Below are 19,493 nucleotides of genomic sequence, written 5' to 3' on the forward strand. Positions count from 1 at the left end.
TGCTGTAGCTATCTGTGCCATCCTGTCTCCTGGAAAGACCTTGAGCCTATGTTATAACCTTATCTCTGGCCCTATCTCCTCACCGAGCTGTCTGGATGGACCCTGAAGCTGATTCATAACGTAACCTGGTTAAAGGCTGTTAATGGAAACTGTTCAAGTTCTGTGGGACTGTGCCAGAGGGGTAGAAGCTTGAAGGCACTTCTTGCAGTGTGATGACCCTCAGTCCCTGGTTTGTCCTTCCTTGGAGAGCAGTTTCTTCCCATATCCATTGTTGATTCTTGATGTTTCATGGACCTCTGTTTTTACAGCCAGAATTGACCAATTGTACGATATACTCAGACTTTCTCTTCAGAGAAAGGAATATAAAGGTTTACCTTTATCTGGTTGAATCTTTGACAGTAATAGCCTTTCACTGACTGACTGTATTTAAATGCTTCTGGGGATTTCTTCACCTCAGGTATTTCCCTTGGTTAAATAGAAAGTGGGGCTCAAATCATGTTGGATTTCTATTTAGAAGTTTTAAGACTTTAAGTTAGTCAATTACTATATTGCAGAATACTTTATATTTTAAATTATATTTATTACAGGATGATTTCTGTTTGTTTTGAATTTTGCCACTTCATGCTATAATTCATCTTATGGTTAAAAAACACACACACAAAATCTTACTCAGTAGCTGTTGCTGCAATTGGTTTGAGCATTGCAAACAGTCCTTATTCTTTCATGAGAGTGGGTTTGGATACCCAGCAATTGGTTAAATGTAACATTAACCATTTGGCTGCTGATCAAAGATGTTTGAAAGCAGAGGAAATCTGCAAATTTCCAAAGTAGAATTAAACTGTGCTGAATGAATTATCATATTGGTGTCATGAAGCACTGATGCCTGAGGAAATTCAATCACTTCTCTTTTCTTTCATATGTGTCTTGGAAAGCCAGAAAAGAGCAGCACAGAGACAAACAAAGAAATAATCACTCCTCCAGAAAATGGTAAGATATACTAGTCCTGCAAATATATATATATATGTATGCTGTACTGTGAGTATTTTCAAAACTGATTTCATTCATAGACAGAGCCTAGGACAGCAACACAATATTCCTTTCTCTTCATAAATCTTGTTTTATAAGCTCTATTGCCCTTGTTTTTCATAGCAACAGGCAGCAGGGCATAGTAAAGGCCAACCTTGTGCAGGTGACAGGGTGATAGATCAATGTCTTCTGCAAAAGCACTGCCTTTGGAAGTTCAGTTGCACCCAAGGCCTGTGCAGTTGCTCTGTCAGACCTGCAGCAACTCCCTGAATTATTTACATGGGAGTTGCGTCCTCATCATCCCCAGATCTTAAGTGTTTATTTACATGCCACTATGGGCAGAAATTCATGCTATCTTTCCTCTGCTGAAGTCTCATCTACAGTCTAGACCTCAGCTTAGGAAAGCCCATAACTGGGTGCCAATGGGTCCAAAGACATACCAAGCTTTAGGCACCATGGCTTTAAAATCACAACTTAGAAAAATTAAATTCTTAGCTGAATAATAATGCGGACAGTACTTCATTGTTGCAAACACATCTTAACAGGTAAGGTTCAATACATATTCCTGAGGAAGAGATGATCTGAAAGAGAAGGTAATAGTGGAGCCACCACTGTAAGTCTTAATGCTTTAGGATGGGAGGTAAGGCTGTTGCTGCTGTTGAAAAGCAGGAAAAGCTGAAAGGTAGACATAATTATCCTGGAATTTAGTCACGTTAAAAAGTGCACATTTTAAGATTTAAATCATCAGGATCTTTGTCTACACCATTGGCACCCGAGTGACACCCTCGTGTCCTTGCTCCTGACAGGAGTTCGGCAGGGCAGGAACTGGGCACCACCTTGTAGGGCCATCTCCCGATCAGGTACCTCAGCTCCCTGCGCCAGGCTCCCACTGGGGTGGTGGGGAAGACCCTTTCTTTGAGGCTTTCCTCTGTGGATTATGGGTGTTACCCACCCAGGTAGTTTCGTCTGACAGTGCTATGTTTCTTAATATGTCATGCTATTGGGAAAATTCTCAGAAAGACCAACATCACTTTAAAGTGCTTTAATCCACCATTTACCGAGGTGACGTGGCTGTTTTGACGGCTGACTGACCATCAGGAGAGTTCGGTAAAAGCCGTGACTTTTAGGCCAACGATTTGCTTGATTTTTTTTTTTTTAAGATACATTTTAAAATATTGTTTTAAATTTATTTTTTTTTTAATTTTAAATTGACTTGGGAGAGGCCCCCGGCGAGGCCTCTCCTTCCCCCGCAGACGGCAGGTGGCGCCATGGCGGCGGGAACCGCTGTGGCGGGCAGCGGGAGCCTCCGCCGGGCCCCGCGGGACCTCGGCACCGGGGAACCTGGGACACCGCCGGGACATCGCCGGGACACCCCTGGGACACCTCCGGCGGTTCCCCTTCGGGAGTGCTGCGGCTTCGCAGCGGGCCGTGGCTCGGAGAAGCCGGAGCGCTCTCAAGGGACGCTTGAGGCTGCGGTGTTGTTTTGGGATCTGAGGGTGTCGGTCACTTGTGAGTTTGGCTGGTGCTTTTTGGTACCACACAGGCACGGTGCGCATCTGCCTCGAGCCTTGCAGGTCCTGCACACCCCTCCCTGACATCTCTCCCAACACACACTCCCACCCTCCATCTTGACCCCAGTGAAAACCGTGGCATTTCCATCTCAAACTGGGCTGCATCCGTTCAAAACCAGTGGAGAACTTGTAGAAGGAAAACGTATGGTGGGTCTGTTTTAGGAAGACAGGCTTCACTTTTGGGAGAGGGGAGAGAAAGGGAAGAATAGATGTTTTAATTTTTCTGCATTAGAAAGGAAACCTCAACCTTGTTTCATGTGTGTGTCTACCTGCAGGCAGCTTTTCCAGCCCCCCCGGACTCCTGCCCTCCCACACCGTGGTTGTGGTTGCCATTTCCTGCTGTCTGTTCATCTGTTCAGGCCTCGGGCTTTGCTGTTTTCTTACCAATTGTAGTTTAAAGCCTCACTCCACGGATTTCCTAGGATCAAATTCCGCTTCCCTCACACCTCCCAGGGTGCAGTTTCTGCTAAGCTGGAGCAGTTGATCAGTCACCAAAACATTAAGGACCTTCCTTGTAGGACAGTAGAGCAGAGAAGCCATGACACAGAGCAGGCCCAGAGGGATTTGCACAGTTCCTTCACAACCACAGCTGTTCATGGTCTTCCCTCATCTTTGTCAGAGCCTTGTGGAATGCTCTGACACAGGGATGTGAAGTGTCCTGCGTCAGTCCATTTCCAAACATTGTGCTCTAGAGTGTTTATGTGATGCAGTTTCCTCTGCCACACAGAACCTGATGGGTGTTTGCCTAGAGCTGGATATCCTGCAGCATGAGGTGAACGAGTGATGGTTTTTCTCATACCCTGAGTGGTGGTTTGTGTCTGCCTATGCTCTGGTGTCAGTGTCAGTCCAGCTGCTGTCACTTCCACCAAGAGGAGCAGCCCCCTACCTGTTGGCAATATCCTTTGTGTGATTGCACAGTGACCTGATCCAGCTGAGAGCCAGGAAAAAAAAGAAGTGCAGGGGGGCAGGGGGAAGTTAGTTTTCAATGGGATCGGTTCCTTGCTCCAAACACTTGCACAAGCGAAACAGAAGACTTGGCCTGGGAACAAGAAGAAACAGCGTGGGTACAGAGGGAACACAGTGTCCACATCAGCTAAAACTGATACTGGTATCATGTATGTTGAAAAATACCCTGAGGGCTCTTGATATGAAAGTTGTTGAGACATAATCTTCCACACCTAGACACTTCTGAACTTACCTGGTAAGCTAGAAGTAGAGGAGCTGGTAGTGGTGGTATCATCACACCTTCACACAGTTTTGGTTTTTTTTTTCTTGAAATACACCACCTTTTACAGGGAGGGAAGGAGGGAGGAAGGAAGGAAGGAAAGAAGGAAAGAAGGAGAAACATCACAAACCAAAATTCACAGGTTTTAAAATATGGCCATTATGTTCCTGGGTTGTTTTTCTAGTGCTGCACCATTAAATGGAGAAGTCTTTTCCACTTCCCTTTCCCCTCTCCTCTTCCTGTGGCAAAATACAGATGGACCTTAAACGGTGGGGGGGGGGGGGGGGGGGGAAGGTGCCCTGTTGATTCTTATGAAGATATTGCTTTTGTTTTTTTTCTTTGTTACTAGATTATAGGATTGAAAACAGATGTTTCTTTTCTTTAAAACATGCTGTATAGCTTGTCTAAACATAAGGAAAACAGCGTTTCTCCAGACAATGCTAAGTTCCATCCAAGGTTGGAGTCATCTTTATCATGAGGCAGTTGCACTGTAGTAGATACTTGAATGAAATGCGCATCCAGACTCCTCCAACATCACAGTTCAGAATTTAGTTGGTTTCTGTTTCCATTAAAAGCTTGTAATTTCCAAGATTCTCTAAAATTATTAAATGAACGAGTAAAAAGGGGAGATGGGGGACACGTGTTCATCTGCCTGCCTGTCTTTCCTTCATGCAAAATAAATGCATGCTCACTTGTTTCAGAAAAATTGTTTGCTAGAGATCTATCTACCAGACAGTGGTTCACATGTAGGGAATACCTTTTGCAGATTAAGAGCTTTTTCTAATGAGTGAAAGCAGACAGTGGACTTTGCTTTTTAATCTAGGTAGACTTTGCTGTGAGATTTTGTCACACTTATTTGTTAGTTGGGATCCTCTGTTTTCAGAGGAAGGGTTCTTGTTGGGCACATGGGAGTACCAGAGTGGACACTGGTTTTGTGAATAGGAATGCTGGGGACACATGGCTATTGACAGATTGGAGACACTGAGTCTTGCTTGGCCAAAGTATCAGTGCACTGGTAGGAAAAATTCAAGTCCAAATCAATGTGCTTATGTAAACTCATTTAGCAGTTGTGTTTCTCCACAGGATATTCCTGAAAGTTTGCAGGGAAATAGCTTTGGCTTTTATTTAGAGCTAATTTCTGCTAACAAGAATAACCTTTGTGCTTTTACTTGCTTATGTGTAAGTCTGGAAAATCTTGATTCCTGAGCAAGTAACATGGATTAAAGCAATAACATTTCTGGCCGAAACAGCTGTCAGTGGCCAGGTGCTACTCCAATGGTGCTTGATGACAGTGATCCTTTTCCCCTCATCTCAGCATTTTTGGATGGCAGTCATGTGGCCCCAGAGGCCACGCTGTAGAAGCTAATCCACTGCCCAAGGCATCTGCTCCTTGGCAGGCTCTGTGGACATCTGCATAGGTGGATCTACTTTCTGTCACATGGCCAGGTACCTGGGGGCGCAGCGAGGGACCTGCTTTGCTGGGTTTTTTTTTCTTTCCTTTTGGTTTTCTGGAGCTTCCTGAATAAACCAAGGGCGTTTTCTTCATAAGGAATTGGCTGTACATTGCATATGTCCCTCTATTGTTCATGTTGGGAGAAACTGCACTGAAACAGGATCTTTGTTTCTGGCACCCCTGTCTCTCTCCCTGTACTCAGGCTGAAATCATAGCCCTCTCTGGGAGTCGTTAACATTGGTTACTCTAGAAGCAATTGTGTTTTTGTATGCAGCTGTTTATAATTTCAGGTCTGTGAGGGAACGAGCGATGAACTTAGAGAAGCAAAGCTACTTGGGAGACTTTGTGCTATTTGCTGGAAAGAAGTAAGGAAACATTGGGAAAATAAAACAGCCGGAAGGCAGGGAGGTATTGCACGAAGTGGGTAGTTGCAAAATGAACCTTATAAGGTTCATAAGATGCTTGGTCTCACCAAGTTTAGAGGACTAGAACTAGAAAGGCATACTAGATGATCGCATTTTACACTAGCTTGAGTCAGGGAGCGGGATGAAACAGTTTTGTAAGTCTTGTAATAAGCTATGAGGTGGTTAAAGCATTTGCTGTCGTTATTTTTAGGAATAAAGAAGTCTTCCCCTGTTGTTGTTCACTAGCAGGATGGCAGCATTCACCTTTCCTCCCACTTTCCCAGGCTGATCTTCTGCCTGATCTTCCTTCCTGCTCCCAAGGCTCAGCTCCTCTCGTTTTCATCACAGGTTACACACAGTCCTTCCCACTCCTTTCAGTGAGGTGACAGATGGCACATGGCATTGGAGTTGTGTGCCTAATGATTTTTACCTGCTGCTTTTTGCATCCTAGGAAGTATTCCTCCAGGCTTTCCAGCATTGCTGTTGTAGTGTGGGACCCTCACAGGCTGCAGTCACTCAGGGGTGTCTCTGGCTCAGTGAATGTTGCCTTCTTGAAGAGAGCGTCTTCAGCCCTCAGCATTTTCTCCATGTTCTCCTAATACTCATCTTCACATATCTTCTCACAAGTCTTTTCCATGTTTTTCCTGCATCTTTTTATCTGTATACAGTTCTGTGTCACTTCTCTCCTAATGGCTGCAATTCATGCTTAAATATGAGTGGAGGTGCCACATGCTCCTTTGGTTGGAGTTTTGACTCACTGTGGGCTGGTCCCATCTGTTTCAAAGCCACAGGATGTGGCTGTGAGTGGCTCAAGGCACAGTGGCTCAAGCCCTCTCTGTGGGCTCTACGCACAGAGGCAACCCCCACAGCTCCTGACACTGAAACCCTGCCAGTTTTGCCCAATTTACCTCCTTTTTGTCTCTGCCTATCTCTCGCAGTGTGTTACTGGATTCTATCTCTAGGTTATCTCAGGATTTACTTCCAAGCAACATTACTTTTGAAGTATTGATGGTTGTCTTGCATGGGCTACATACTGGAAAAATGTAGACTTTTTTTCCCCCCCTTAAACCTTTGTTCCTGGAATCACATGATTAAACTATCACTTTATTTTTAACGTGAACTCATAGCTCTTGTGCTTAAAGAGGAAATCTTCAAAATGTAGATTGTAGAAGGCAAATATAAAAAGAAATATTATGGGAATTATTTTTGTGTCTTAGCTTTTGGAGCCAGTTCATAATGTGTAAGCCCTAAGGGTTTGAAATACCAGAGAAGAAGTTGCTTCTCTGTTGTCTCCATATCTGCAAAACTGTAATGATCTCTGTAACTCTATCATGTTGGACAGATTCACAGAATGGGTAAGGTTGGCATCCCTGCTTCAGCAGCATCATCCTAGAGTATATGGCACAGGATTGTGTCCAGACAGTTGTGGAGTATCTCCAGTGTGGGAGACTTCACATCCTCTCTGGGCAGTCTTTTTCAGTGATCGGTCGCTGCACAGTAAAGAGATTCTTCTTCATGTTCAGGTGGAACTTCCTGTGTATCAGTTTCTGCCTGTTGCCTCTTGTCCTATTGCTTGGCATCACCGAGAAGAGCCTGGTCCATCTCCTGACACCTCCCTTCAGGTACTGATAGACCTTGATGAGGTTCCCTCTCAGTCATCTCTTCTCAAGGTTGAACAGGCCTAACTCTCTCAGCCTGTTCTCATAAGAAACATGCACCAGTCGCTACCAAGTATGGTAGTTTAATTTCAGCACATTTTTGTCTGCTTAGGTCACAGCCTACAGTGCTCTACGAATTACTAGTTGAATAGATACATGCACAGTGATAAGAATAGACTAGCTGCAAAGCATAGTCTGCAGCAATGAAGAAGAATCTGGATTTAAAAGAAAAAATGCCACTAATGTTACTCTTTATAGAGAGTATTGTGGAAAATTAAATTTTTCAGAATCTCTGAAAATGTAAACTCTTAATTTTGAGTCTTTTCTGCAAGACATTTTTCTTAAGAAATAGCTAGTTCTGTGTTTTCCCCCATAACACTATCTTCACCTTCCTTTGGCAAGTTCAAAAAATGCTTCATGTACTGTCAAGCATAACTCAGCTGCTCACTCATTTCAGCTCCTTAGTTTAATAACCTCAATACAGCCAAACCTGTCATCTTCTAATGCTAAAGTCAGAAACTATTGACCAAGAAACTGATTTCCATTCCAGGGATGACCACAACTACACTTCAGACTTCCTGCAGACCCATGGAAATGAATCTTTTAAGTCTATGGTTTGCCCTCGAGATTTTTGTCACATGTTGAAGCCTTGACCATCCAAAGAGTATAAACCTGTATAAAACTGTATTTTACACACAGTGCATAAAGTAGAAGGCACACATCAGGCTGCTTTCAACTACTACTTTTTGCTGGACAGAAAACCACCACAGCTCAGCTTGGGGCCTTGCAGGGGAACATCAACACAAGGGTAAGTGTTCATGAATAAACATAATGTTGTCAGATTTTCCCTGCTCCTCCTCAGGGGATTGTTATGACTATAGCAGAGGCTGTAGAAGCAACCTCTGGATAAGGAGGGTTTGTGTTCCTTTTTTCACTACTTAAAGACACCTCAAAGAATTATTTATTCCTGATAGCCACAGGGGTGTGGCAGCCTCACCTTGTGTTTCTTAGGTTCCTTGGCTTCAGCCTCTGTATGCCTTTGGATGGGAACACCACCCCTTCCTGCAGGTGTGATGGGATATTTGGAAAGACAGATGTGAAGGCATGGAGAAGTGTGGCTGGATCAGAATTCAGCAAAGCTGCTGAAAGACCACTTGGAACAGTTGCAGTGCCTTGACCCAGTGAGATAGATCTGTGTAGTTCATTTGGATGTGTGGAGAGGGAAGTCAAGCTTGAAACTTAAACCTGGAGCTGTGTGCTGCATGCAAGTAAGCAAGGAGTGCTTTTCAAGGGTGGAGAAACCAATTTGAAAGGTTGTGTTATAAAAATATAGGTGTCAAGTGCTATATTTGCCACTCCTGGTCAAGGCTAAATGCATTTTACAGTGTTCTTAAAATTGAGGCATTTGATTTAACATGGTTAATGGATTTGTGTGTCCTCAGTCTGCCATGAACTGACTTAAAACCAGGACAATTCCGACGTATAAACAAGACATAAAAAAAAGGAAAATATAAAAAATCTTAATAGGCTGTGTCTCTTCTTCATCTTTAGTTAGTCAAGAATTATTTCCTGTGTGCAGTAGGTGTGGTCCATTATAGAACATCAGTGCAGCAGAAAATCTTTTTCAAATATGAAGCATGAAGGGAGAGGGGGAGCATACTGTCCTGAGTATTACATGCTGACAAAGAGATCATTTGTTCCAACTTCTAGAATCAATTAAAACTATGGAAAATAATCTGTGTGCTCATACGAAAAAAAGAAACAGTATGCTAAGGCATGCTTTGGAAACTTTGGGAAGTTGAAGTCAGACTTGCAATTTCTGAAGCCCTGATTCATGGTTCCTGAATGTGTAGAATTGCTGATTTCAGAGATTTGACCCATGAAGCGTGAAAGGCAAGTCATCTCCTGACTCTCTGGTGAGGCATGTCTTGCTTGTGCCTCATATTAGAAGCCCAGAAGCTCCATGTTCCCAGTGTACGGGGAGGGGAGAGGTGTCTGCATTTTGTCAATTCTTTTTTTAACATCTCAAAAGCTATCAAGGCCCTGATTTCTGCCTTACTTCTTCCTCAATACCCATCTTCCATGTAGACCTTGCAGCAACAAGTCAGTCTGTGAGTCAGCTGCAAATATCACCAAGCTCTTCCACATCCTTGCCGATGTCCAGGCTGTTTCCAAACACTAGTCATCAAAGGAAGTCTTTATTTCCACAGCAGTTAAATGACTAAGCCAAGATCAAACAGTGGGTCAGTAGCAGAGGCGGGAACTGAAATCAGGTCTTCTGACTCAAGTTTCTCTTGGCTACAGCCTCTGGGTTACACAGCAGAATTCATTTGTGCTGTAAGTTTCAACAGTTGCTGAGACAAAACTTCATTTTCTTTCCCTGAGATATCATATCTATGTCATCCTGTTCTCTGCCTGCTAGGATGCAGCTTCTTAGCATTAGACTTTAAAAAGGGAGGCAAGCAGGAGGTGTTTCTAAGTGGTTTCACTCTTTTGATCGAAGAGAGAGGTGAGCCAGAGTGTGTTCCAGTGACCTCCTGCTATATAAAAGCTTGGCCTGCCTGACAGGACTTCTGGCTGCTGAGTAGCTGTGAGTCACAGCCTTTACTGCTTTAGTTTGGTGCAGATTGTTACACCAGACACTGCAGAAATGAGGTGGCCTCTTGAATATTTGCACTGCTTGGCAAGCTAGGGTAAATGGGAGTGGATTCAGGAAGTTCTGGCAAGGGCAAGCACAGCTGGTGTTAAGGCCTTTGCAGGGCTCCTTTTGTGTGTGTGTGTGTGTGTGTGTGTGAGTGTAGGAAAATAGCAAGGCCTCTGGAGTTTTTTTCCAGCCAGGGTTCCTGGGAAAGGATGAGTAATGTGGAGATTTCCTGTGACTTTTGGAGTGAGGAAAAAAAACACATAGCCTTTTGGGGGAATCTTCTTGGATCTTCCACCATCCTACTTTTTCCCTGAGTGGCACAGAACGCCTCTCTCCTGGGCTCAGTGCTGCTTTGTTTATCACAGCAACACGAGCTATGGTGTGCAAATACTGTGCTCTGCCCTTGTTTGCCTGGACAGTCCAGGATCTGATCTGTACAATTCCTATTTCCTCCTTGTGGGTGTGCTTTGGAACTTAGCTCCATGTAGGCAACAGTTACCAGTGGTCAAGGTGTGCCTGGCCTGGGATACTGGGAGTATTTCCCTTTCATGACTGAAAGGATCAGGGAGGGAGCCTGTAAGGGAGGGACTACGTGGCTGCAGAGTGTTTTGCACAGCAGCTGGCATGGCTTGGGTTCAGGTTCAAGACTGAGTCAGCTGGGTGCTGTTACAGTGTAAATTACTAAATAGGAATGACAGAAGAGATGTGGGGGTTTCCTGTTGGCAGAGGTATAAAGGAGTGAGGTACCTCAACTCTGAATTTATTACTATTTATTATTTCACTTGCAATACTGCCTGGAGACTGCCTTCAGGGACAAGTGCTCTGTTGTGCAAAGTATGTGCATGCAGGAAAGACTGAGCCATTTCCCACCCTGAAAAAGGGTGTTCTCCAAGTTGTTTGAGCTCTTTGGGGGTGGAGATACTGCAGTGGTACAGGAGCCAGAGTGTAAAGTAAGGAGTGCTGCTACAACTGAGAGCTGTACACAGGCAGTTTAGACATCAGGTGTATGTCCAAAGATCTGCTTCTATTATTTCTGTATCCTCATCACCAGTATTTGGCCACGACATTCTCTAACTAGTATGTCTTGATGTGTGCTTAACCATTTCATGTTCTGAGTGCTTTACAAATATCGTGTAATTAGGAAAATAACTCTGTATTTGCACAGGCAGTTACACAACCTCATGTTCAAAATTCAGCTTTCAGAAATGTAGCCTCAACTGAAATTTCCTTATCTGCTTCTAACTCTCCCAGTTGCTCTTGCCAAAATGATTTTTCATCCCCTCAACCCCATAACTGACTGTGATGATGGTAATAAAATGAGTATAGCCTGGGCAAATAAACTGCTTGCCTCTGCAGTGTAAAATGTAAGACTGGTAAAAGAAAGTAAGGGCTGATAGAGAGTACATGTTTTGGATTCCAGCGTCAGTCCATTTGCTAAATATGCTGGTTTTTGTAGAAGAAAATCAATGCAAAAGAAGGGGCTGCATCTCCCAGTGCCTGATCTGCAGTTGCTGAAGCCAGAACCATGGACTCAGGAGCAGCCCAGTTGCTTCACTTTCCCACAAGCCTTGGTGTTGGGGCCAGGGAAGGATTGATCCCTATGACTGCCTGTATGAAGTGTGAGCCATTGACACAAAGCTCAAGACTTATCTCCCTATCAAAATCCGGGGTATTTTTGTTTGGTTTTGCCTTTTTATTTTTTTTTCCTTCTCCTCTCTCTCAAAGGTTAAATGGTTCCCACAGGGTGCAAGAAAGGGTTATTGAAAGCAGCAGGTCCACTTCTGAATATTGCACTTCTGGTAAATCTCTGATCCAGCATCTAGTGGTTAACCACTGATACAGGAAATGACATTTAACATTCTATCACTCAGCCAGAAATGGAAGAACAAGGCAAGTCTGTATGTGGTGAAGATGGATCATTGCCTGCTATCTATCCCTTAAAGGCATATCATGCCATTTAAAAGGAAATGTTTTTCAAGCAGGGACTTTTTTTCCCTCTTTGTGTACCTTTCTGCTTAAGGCATAGTAAAAAGCTGGAAAACAAATCCCCTTCTTCCTCCTTCCGCGAGGTTTCCCCTGCTAAAATAGGGGCTATGGCCTTATAAACAGCTTAAATACTTTTTCCTGCTCTTTGGTATCTTTTGGAAGTGTATCCCAGGCCCTAGTGGAAGCTGGGGCGGGGTGGGGAGGTGGGGGGAGGGATGCGCGGCGGGCGAGTGGTGGAAAATTCGGGTTTCGGTAGGTGGCACTCGCTGCCCTGACTCAGGGCTCAGCTCTCCCGGGCATGATGTGGTGCTGCCTTTGGTCCGAGCAGTCCTGAGCAAATGTGCTAAAGGAAGAAAACGATTTAAAAAAAAAAAAAAAGGTCATCAAAATACAGGGCCGGAACCTCAGTAAGTATAAATTGTTGTTTGCTGACTGCAGTGTAGGTGCATTGGTTCACAGCAGCAGCACTTGCCTGTTGTCAGCACAGGCTAACCACAGCAGGCGTGCTTTCCATCAGAGCTGCTAAAACTTGGTCTGATTACAGAGTGCATATTCAGGAAGGAAGCAAGCTGGCAAGTAAGTACGGTCCAACTAAATCTCAAAAGGTGTCGGGTCTACCTATATAAATTCTAACAGTTTCAGATGTTTTCACATGGAGTGAAAAAAAATACCCCAAAAGATGCAGGAAGACACTTTCCTCCTGCTAATAGGATATGTGGGCAAACACTTTGGTGTTTTAGCTGTTCCAGAGGCCATTTTCACCTAATGACACACTGTGAGTATGTTTTCCAAAGTAAGAGCTTCACAGGTTGCCAAAACTTTCCTGGAAGTGAGCACAGAAATACATTAGAAAGCAACATATTAAAGCTACACCAGTCCTCCTCATCTGCGGGGCTGCATAACATGATTTTCATGAGCCCAAGAGCAGCAAGAAGCAAATGCTTTAGAGCCAGTGGGTGGTGGTGGCAGCAGAGACCTCCACGAGAAGAAGTTCAAAGGCTACGGATGATGGCAGCTCTCCAGAAGTCCTGCTGTTCTCTGACTTGGCTGGAAGTGAAGCAGGATGACTTGGATGCTGGAAAGCTGGCTTGCTCAGTCCTGCAGCAAGGATCTTGGATCCCACTAGCCATAACCTACCAGTACAGCACTCTTGCAGTTGAAGCACTGGCTTGCTCAGAGTGTTTGAAAGCCATCCTTGCAACATCACACTGGTAGATCAGGCAGAGAAAATCAAAAAGTCTGTGACCTAGAGACAAGCTGAGATTTGTGTTCAAATGCAGATCTGATGTGTATTGGTATGAACTGTAAATGGATAAAAGAGAAAAGTGTAGTTCTAACTCTCAGCACACTGTTCATTTAGAGTGCCCATTCCTCAGCCTCTTGCTAATTTTCCTTTCAGTTGTGGAAACTTGCTTGAATATAGAATGCAAAGTGAGAAAGCTGTGGAAGCTGCTAGTAGCATAGGGATAAGGGCTCTGGAGAAACACACATGCATCATCCACAAAGAGCAAAGATGCACGTGCATGTGTGAAACCAGATTATCAACCCTTAATGCTGCATATTTTTGAAACCGTTATGATGTATTTTGTGCATCTGAAAGCCCACCATGCTCAGGCATCCTGGTCTGTGTAGAAAAATCTTTTTTGTCCAGCCTTGCAAAGCAGTAGGGCACTGGTCCTGCCAGAAAGTCTGCAGAGACTTGAGCAGGTCTTTGACTCTTCTGAACGTTTTCCATGGAACAGTGACTGTCAGAATCAGAGCCTTGAGCTACACCTTGGGAAGTGCTAGTGTTTATCTCTACACTTGATTGCACCCAATTACTTGGTAAGAACATGTTCTTTGAAAAAAGATCTGGAGCTGGATCCTTCTCTCATTGTGACTCTGCCAGCTGCCGTTCCCAAAGCTATTTTTAATCAGACAAGCTTCTCCATCCCTGCCAAAAAACCCTCATAACAATTAATAACAATAAAATGAAGGCAGACTGGATAAATGAATTGTGCTGGCTCTATAAATCAGTTGCAAAGGAAGCTAGGGGAAGATCAGCACTGCATTGTTAATGTGCTGTCTTCCATTTTGCTGTAGCCTTGGTCTCCTAGTTCACACTTGGAACCTTTATGTTGTGCTGCTGGTCTGCACACTGCCTGTCTCAGGTAGGCCTGCAGGTGGGCACAAGTCCCTCTGCACAGTGTGTTGCTTTGGTTCGTCTTGTTGTGGCTGGGAGGTGGTATGAATGATCCTGCTTATGTGCCAGAGAGCTGCACCCGAAGTAGGCTTGGTGGTTAGGTTAATTCTCAGCACTGTCTTGTTGCAGCCTCTGGTGTGATAATTTGCCTGCAGGCACATGTGTCGCTGTGCTGTGATCCTGTCAGAAGTTAAGCCATCTTGGGCTGGATGAGAGTGTGGACAGGAGGCCTCCAAGGACAGGCTGGCACTGAAGCTGTTGCAGGCAGTGATCCCACGAAGCAGTAGGTGGTACTGTGCACTGTGCCAGCTGACAGGATGACGTGCTGTGGTGCTGCGGAAAGTTTCTTTGTCCAGGTACAAGCTGTTGTTGCTTTGCTCACACTTTTGTTACCTTTGTGGTAACAAAACATTTACTGGCAATTTTCAAATAAATAAATAAATAAATACTCTCAAATAAATAAATAAATAAATAAGCAAGCAAGCAAGCAAGCAAGCAAGCATAGGGGCATGAGTCCAAAGGTACTGTCCTGGAAAAGTCCCAGGCTGGGTGTCTGTATTTGGTTTGCTTCTTCCTGCTGGACAACATATTTTGCCTCAGCCCTGGCTCCAGACTGTTGCTCTTTGGCTGTTATTTCCTAATCCACAGCTGGAGGCCTTCTCTGGTGAGGAGACGCACAGTTTTAAGGGTTCTGGAAGGAAAGATAAACAGGAAATGGAAAAAGAAGAGGAAAAGATAGGAAAAAAGTAAATGAACAAACAACCTCACCTCCTCCAGCACAAAACCCATCCCCCAGAAGAGTGTCACTGCATCATAGACAGCAAGTACTACCTTCCCAGGCCTGTGGGGTGGCACACTCACTTCCTGGGGAGAAAAGCACTGGAGCTGCTCCATCAGCTCCTCAGCCAGCAAGCCCACCACAGAGATCACTGAGAAGAAAAGAATGTGAAAGCAGGGACAATAGGATAGCGACCTGAGAAGAGCCCTGGTGATCTGGCGGAAAAGAAGGAGAAAGCTGGCTTCTATTTCTCTTGCCTGTTAATCTCAGATCCTTAGGATCCATTTCTTAAGTGTGTCAGAGTGATGTTCATAGGACCCTGGCAGGTGATAAGGGTGAGGCAAGTGGCAAGCTTAGAGTAATGGTGCTCATCAAATAGGCCACTGCAAGGCAAAGGAGCAAAAACACCCTGTGCCTGCCAGCTGGGGAAGCAGCTAACTCTGAAACTGTATACTCAGAAAACTTATTTTGCTCACCTACCCAGGGTTTCTTATTATAATCTATGACACAAGTACAGATCTATTTCAGGTAGTGGTTTTCTCTTAAATGGGTGAGTATCAAGATATTTTCTACTGGAAGTGTATTGCTGTGAACATTAAAATTGACCTGCTTCTCCTGGGCTACTCTGAAGCTACCCATGGACCTTTCCCAACCTCTGTCAGACAGCAGCCACCAAGACAGGGTATTTCTGCACTGCTGGGGCTGCAGATGGGAGTGGATTCAGGGGTTTCTGAAGGGACCATGCTGTGAGTCTGCTAATGTGTGGCCATGTGGATCTCCTTGTCACACAGGTATTTCATCAGCATCTTAGCACTGCACTGCTGCTTCTCGACTGTTAGTGGGAACCAAATATGAAGCTGTTTTGGATGTATGTATCCAGCTGGCAAATTGCATCATAGTCATACTAAACATGTGCTTTGCTCTGTGCCTGTGCATAATCTCAGGTTTAAAGGTACCATTTGTTTCCATGAAGTGAAGCAATACATGAGTGGTTTTAAGGCTGGAGACTTAGTGTCTTAACTGTAGAGACCATACCTCAGAATAATTAAGGTGCTGAGCACAAAGGCATGCCCAACTGGCTGAGTCCTCTGCTTACATTTGACATATCATTCTTTTATTGGTAAGCTGGTGCTCCAGAAAGGCAGAAATGGATATGCAGTCTCCTTCACTGAATGCTTTAATAGTTGGTGTCATCTGCTCGCAGAGGTGCTCAGAAGACCTCAAAATACTAATCCCAAAAGGAATGTGAAATGACCAAGGTTGTCCGTATGTTTTAAGAGATGAAAACAGGTTTTTTTTGTGAAAGTGGTGAGAGGTAAACTGCTCTGATTTTGACTCAAGTGCTTTGCATAACTGGCACTGCAGCAAGCTCCGCCCACACATGAAGTTTGTGTGCAGACTCTGTGCAGCCACATGGGTCACCTCTCCTTTGGAGAGTCTCAGCTCCTGTCATCAGGTGTGAAACTCACACCATCCCCATTCAGATTAGTCCAAGATGGTAATCTAAGCTGTGAGGTCAAGGCCAGCCTACAACACCAGGACTGGACTGTAGTAGACTGGCAACAGGTTGGTGTGGAGTGGGTGTATAATCACAGAGCACAGGGTTCAGTGACAAATTCAGGCTGATTTACCATATTCTGCAAGGAACACCCAAGTTTTATTCCTAAACTTGGTATGTAAATTTGTGGAAATGAGCTCTGTCAACACGAGTCCTTACACTGTTGGAACAGCAGTCTTAGTGGTGATCATGGTGGCTTCCCCCCGTGACACAGAGTAAGCAGCACTTTAGTGAAATCCATGGGTGATCTTCTGGTTGTGATGCATTCACTTAAAAACTTTCTGAGCCTTTAAGTGGTTTGAGTTTTAGAAAACAAGAAGAGCAGTAGAGGAGGAATAGAGCTAGATCTTAGAGGTGGGTCTTGTGTGTTGTGCAAATGTAGTCTTCCATTGCAGATATCTAGGTGTTCTGATGGTTTGTGTAAATTATACTTTTAACCTTTTTTTTTACAAGTGAAAGACACATCAATGCTGCACTGGGAAAGGCTGTGAACCCTTATAAACAGGAAAGTGATATGAAGCAATTCAAGGGAGATTAAAGAATGGCTGGAAAACAACAATACAAGTTCCAACTTGCAAACTGGAGAAAACAACTTGATACTCAAATATGCAGCAGGAATGAATTGTGTGGAGGAGATCTGGAAAAGACAGCAGCAAGCTGATTGGAAGTGATATTTCTCAAGCTGCAAAAGTGGGCAATGCGTGGGAAGGCACCCCTATGAGAAGGCAGAGCATGTGGAAGATTGCCCTGAGTCCTGTGTATTGCACTTCTAGGCAGTCAGAGGCATGCTGGATGGGATTTGAGAACATCAATCAAAAAAATAAAGGGGGGAGGTTGTATGTGAATATGCTATCCCCAAATTTTTCTCCATGAAGTATTCAGAAGATGACAAAGAGGGAATAGCCAGTGTTAGAAAAAAGTGAATGCTAACCAGATTTACTTAAGGCTGTATGCAGGGGAATAATCAGGAGTAATGGGAGTGCTCCTATAAAAGGAACATTTAACTGAATATCAAGAATCTCCTCGATGGAGAGATGTGCAATGCCTTGCAAGGAAATGGTGGAAACTTCATCCCTTGAGGACATCTAACACTTGACCACACAAGACACCAGGGAGTTTATTAGAGGAAAAGACTGCATTGGGTAGGTGGGGGAAGTATGATACAAAAGATCATCTTAAGTTTATCTGAATGTATGATATGAATGGGAAAATGTGCACCAGGATGTTTGTGATTTCCACATTCAACAGTCTTAAGCTTTCTTTCCTTTCCTGTGATAAGAAACCAATTTATTCCCAGGTTCCTCTTTTTTCCATACTACCAACTTTACCTTTCCTAATTTGTGCTGTGAAGCAATAACCTTAGAGCACAGAGGAACGGGAGGGTTTTTCTCAGAATAAACAATAGTTTTGTTGAAAAATCTCATTTTCTGGCTGGATAATGCCAAAACATGGGGCAGAAGGTCATGTTGAACTTTCTGGGTTGTCATCTCAGTGCTCCTTCCGCACTGGGAAGAAGCTCAGTGTTCTTCATGGAGGCATGTGGCTTTTAGAAGTTCTCATGTGGATTATATAAGCCACTTGCATTTGCCATCAAAATTGGCTGCCAGAATGTGAATTGCCCTGTTTATTTCATTGGAATGCTTAAAAGCACTGCTATCCATACAAAAGACAAAACCAAAGTTATACACACAACAAAAAAAGTTTACAGACACAATATTTTGAAAAGCAGGCACCTCCCGTGTGTGTGAGCGCTTCTCTGTCCTGCCAGGCGCTTGCTACTGTGGGTGTACAGCAAGCATTGCATTCCTGTGGGTTTCAAAGGCTTTTATTGTTGCCTAGATATTTGGAGATCAGGTGGTCAAGCTGTAGCTTCAGAGCAATAGGAGCTAACCAGGGAGAGGGGAAAAAGAGATAAAAATGCGCATCTGGATGTGCCTGTCTGTCAAGCAGCTCCTTGAGAGATGTCCCATCACTGCAGCCCTTGTTTAACCCTATGCTGATTAGCCTTGACAGTCTCTCTTGACAACTTGCCCTCTCTAATATCTAAACCTGTTCTTGGAAGATAAGGGCTTTGTGTACTGGTTATAAACAGCAAGGCTGGAGTGGAAATTCATAGGGCTGAAAGTCAGAGAGCAACTTTGCAGCTACACTGAGAAAACCTCAGAAAGGGCGAGGGCTCCTTCCCTCTGCACGTTCAAAGCACTGTCTCCTTCAGTCTCTCACAGGGCATTTGTTTGTGCTTTGCGTTGTGCCCCCACCTCCACAGGTCCTCGTGTTGAAAGGTTTTTCTTGTTTTATTCTGGAGTCACTCTGGTTGCATTGTCCTCTCCCAAGCACTTTATTCTTTCGACAAAGTAGGGTGCTTGTACACCATTGCTGAGGTGGAGGGAAAATAGCAGGATTGGAGGAAAAACACTTGCCCTGGGAAACCTTTAAGGATCTTGTTTTGATTTTGTCTCAGAACAAAAAGCTTGTTTGTCCTTCAAAATGACCATAGTTCCACATTTGTCTTCTTGCTCTTAATTGCTTTGGAAAATTCTCATGTTTATTCACTATTGGAGTATTGAGAGCCCTCCCACCACCGTTCTTGCCATGTCTTTTATCAGATCTTGTGGAAAAGCTGCACTTAGGGGGTTCTCCTTCATTAAACGATAAAGGAAAATCTAATACTTCCATTTTTACATGGGTGGAATGAATAGAGCTGCAAATGGTTCTCAGTGAAGGATAAGTATGGATTTGGTCAGTTCAAACCAGATTATTTGGCTTTGGTAAGAGAGTCTTGAAAGTCATATAAAGAAATTGGACTAGAGAATAAAGATATCAGCTGTGAAAGGGTGCAGGGCCTTTGAGCTTCCTACCCCCTGTCCTCCAGCCTTTGTGTTGTCCCAGACTAATATTCCTTTTCACTTGCCCACCTGCTTGGCAGTTTACAGTGGGCTTGCCAAGACAAAAAAGGGGAAAAACATGAGAAGCTAGAGAATAGGTTCCCAGCCAACATCCAGGGGAGT

At 44.1% G+C, this 19,493-nt stretch overlaps 1 long non-coding RNA gene across 4 annotated transcripts; it reads left to right on the plus strand.

Annotated features, from left to right (window-relative positions):
* Positions 1–2,375: 2,375 nt before the first annotated feature.
* Positions 2,376–18,887, plus strand: LOC113958183. 4 transcript variants are annotated; one of them, XR_003531431.1, is made up of 3 exons: positions 2,376–8,145; positions 8,349–8,605; positions 16,939–18,887. It is a non-coding gene; the product is annotated as an uncharacterized LOC113958183 (long non-coding RNA). The 4 variants fall into 4 exon arrangements; XR_003531430.1 differs by lacking the exon at positions 16,939–18,887 and having other exon boundaries at positions 2,376–7,301; positions 7,888–8,145; XR_003531432.1 differs by lacking the exon at positions 16,939–18,887 and having other exon boundaries at positions 2,376–4,837; positions 7,888–8,145.
* Positions 18,888–19,493: the final 606 nt, after the last annotated feature.

This window comes from Corapipo altera, unplaced genomic scaffold, assembly GCF_003945725.1.
Source record: "Corapipo altera isolate COAL_440 unplaced genomic scaffold, ASM394572v1 317, whole genome shotgun sequence".
NCBI classification, from domain to species: domain Eukaryota; kingdom Metazoa; phylum Chordata; class Aves; order Passeriformes; family Pipridae; genus Corapipo; species Corapipo altera.